The sequence below is a fragment of the Somniosus microcephalus genome, chromosome 12 (assembly GCF_052327205.1).
Source record: "Somniosus microcephalus isolate GS21.2 chromosome 12, FLI_Smic_1.0, whole genome shotgun sequence".
NCBI classification, from domain to species: Eukaryota; Metazoa; Chordata; class Chondrichthyes; order Squaliformes; family Somniosidae; genus Somniosus; species Somniosus microcephalus.
In genome coordinates, this window is record NC_140998.1 from 206,607,116 (window position 1) to 206,610,405 (window position 3,290).

The window sequence follows — 3,290 nt, forward strand, 5'->3', positions numbered from 1 at the left end:
AGAGTACAAGGGGGTAGAAGTTTTTGTTGTTTATATTTGTTTATGGGATGCGGGCGTCGCTGGCAAGGCCAGCATTTATTGCCCATCCCTAATTGCCCTGGAGAAGGTGGTGGTGAGCCGTCTTCTTGAACCGCTGCAGTCCGTGTGGTGAAGTTACTCCCACAGTGCTGTTAGGGAGGGAGTTCCAGGGTTTTGACCCAGCGACGATGAAGGATCAGTGATATATTTCCAAGTCAGGATGGTGTGTGACATGGAGGGGAACTTGGAGGTGGTGGTGTTCCCATGCACCTGCTGCCCTTGTCCTTCTAGGTGGAAGTGGTCGCGGGTTTGGGAGGTGCTGCTGAAGAAGCCTTGGCGAGTTGCTGCAGTGCATCTTGTAGATGGTACACACTGCAGCCATGGTGCGCCAGTGGTGGAGGGAGTGAATGTTTAAGGCGGTGGATGGGGTGCCAATCAAGCGGGCTGCTTTGTCCTGGATGATTTTGAGCTTCTTGAGTGTTGTTGGAGCTGCACTCATCCAGGCAAGTGGAGAGTATTCCATCACACTCCTGACTTGTGCCTTGTAGATGGTGGAAAGGCTTTGGGGAGTCAGGAGGTGAGAAACTCGCCGCAGAATACCCAGCCTCTGACCTGCTCTTGTTGCCACAGTATTTATGTGGCTGGTCCAGTTAAGTTTCTGGTCAATGGTGACCCCCAGGATGTTGATGTTGGGGGATTTGGCAAGGTTAATGCCATCGAATGTCAAGGGGAGGTGGTTAGACGCTCGCTTGTTGGAGATAGTCATTGCCTGGCACTTGTGTGGCGCGAATATTATGCTGCAAATGTACAAAACCCTGGTCAGATCACTGTTAGAAATTAGAGGTGCCTGAAACATAAGCAGTTATGCGAATAAGACTGTGACGTGAATAATACTGTGTTTCTGCTCGAGACATGTAGGGGGTTAATGAATAAACTGCTTCTTACTGGAACCGTGTCAGTTTTGATTTCCCAGAAAGCTTGTATTAGAATTTGAAGACAAAGGGCTAAAAATTGAGTAGTACCCCATCTGGGGTGCTAACTTTGCCGGGGCGCTATAAGTAGCACCCCGGAAAAATTAGCGTCCCCGCGCCGGAAATTGAGTAGTTGCTTCTTGGGGCGCTGTGAGTCAACATCGCAGTGTTATGTCCCGCAGCGCCACACGCTGCAGCACGTCGCGCCGCGGTATTGCAGGCCTTCCTCCCCTTCTTAAAGGGGATGGGCCTTGCGCAGCGCGACCTGGGGCCCAGCTGGGCCCCCGGGGATCGGGAGTGCAGGCAAAAGAGCTCGGCACTCAAGAGAAGTGCTGGGCTCTTGGAGCGCAGCTGGCACTCCACGGGGCGGGGGGGGCGGTGGGGTTGGCTGTTCAGGAGGCCGGGGACAGGAGCGCAGGCAGGTGCTGGCAGGCGGCCAGCAAACAAAATGGTCGACCCGCACCTCGCATTTAAATTGCGCCTCCCCGGCTGCAGGTAGGCCCTTCTGACCGCGTCAGACATAGCGTCCGGCGGTAAGTCAGGGGGTGTTCCCGAAGGTTGCGGCTGGGGCGCGAGCGTGGCGTTGCGCACGGTGATTACGTCATTGCCAGCAGTGCAGCGCCACAAGGCGCTACTGGTTAGCGCCACCACTAACCACCCGCTGAATTGCGCGGGCAGCGCTGGTTGCTATGCGTCCCATTAGCGCCCTCTTAGGGTGCTAACGGGAGGTGCAAAGCAACGGAATTTATACCCCAAAGTGTTAGAGTAAATGATGCCTAACATTCCACATAGGGGCCCGCCTTGCTTGCCAGGCATAGCTGTCTGTTGTTTACAAGTTTAGGATTTGGATTTTGCTTTACGTATCTTTAATTTGGCCAATGATGGCCCAACCTTGACACCAAGCAGTTCCAACACTGCGGCCTTTGACTGAAGGAGTCTGAAGGCCAAGCTTGGTGTGTCTGGGCTGCTGACTTCAGTCCAGCGGATGGGGAGGGGAGGGGCGCAAGACAGGATGAGATAAATAGGGCTAGAAATTGGCTAGCTTAGGGCCTCCGCTTTGCCCCCCGCCCGGGCGTTAACGGGTCGCTAAGGGATTAGTGCCCGGGTGGGATGATAACAGCGCCGTACTATAAATTGAGTTGGCGGGGATCGCCGGCGCTAACACTTAGCGGCGGCGATAACAGTTGGCGCCTCGGAACCCTGCGCCCCAGAGAGTGTGACATCATCTGTGGGGCGCAGTGTTCCGATAGCGTCCCACCGGGTTATTGATTAGCGCTGGACCAGGCACTGCAGCATTACCCGCTGTTTTCTGGCGCTAATTAAAGGCCTCGGCTGTCAGGTTGGCCCACCTTTAATGAGTCCCCTGGGTACGGCCCTTTGCCACATTTGGTGCCCCCGATGAGACAGCCCTGCGCTCTATTGGGTGCTCGGGGCTGCTCCTCGGGGCCTACGGGTGTCATTGCCCACCCATCCCCGGGCTTCACTGATGCTGGAGATAAGCGTTGGGCCCTTCCCTTTGACCCAGTGAAGGAGCCTCCAAGACCGGTAGCGCTGAGCGCTAACTTCATTAGCGGCCTGGCTCTACCGGCCCGTTAGCACCCTAAGTGAACATAAGAACATAAGAAATAGGAGCAGGAGTCGGCCATTCGGCCCCTCGAGCCTGCTCCGCCATTCAATGAGATCATGGCTGATCTTCTACCTCATCTCCACTTACCTGCACTATCCCCATATCCCTTGATTCCCTAAATATCCAAAAATCTATCAATCTCTGTCTTGAATATACTCAACGACTGAGCCCCCACAACCCTCTGGGGTAGAGAACTCCAAAGATTCACCACCCTCTGAGTGAAGAAATTTCTCCCCACCTCAGTCCCCAATGGCCGACCCCTTATTCTGAGACTGTGACCCCTGGTTCGAGACTCACCAGCCAAGGGAAACATCCTCCCTGCATCTACCCTGTCAAGCCCTGTAAGAATTTTATATGTTTCAATGAGGTCGCCTCTCATTCTTCTAAACTCTAGAACATGGAGACGGGGCCTCGGTTTAACATCCCCCCTGAACAGGGAGACAGGGCCTCGGTTTAACATCCCCCCTGAACAGGGAGACGGGGCCTCGGTTTAACATCCCCCTGAAGAGGGAGACGGGGCCTCGGTTTAACATCCCCCCTGAACAGGGAGACGGGGCCTCGGTTTAACATCCCCCTGAACACGGAGACGGGGCCTCGGTTTAACATCCCCCCTGAACAGGGAGACAGGGCCTCGGTTTAACATCCCCCCTGAACAGGGAGACGGGGCCTCGGTT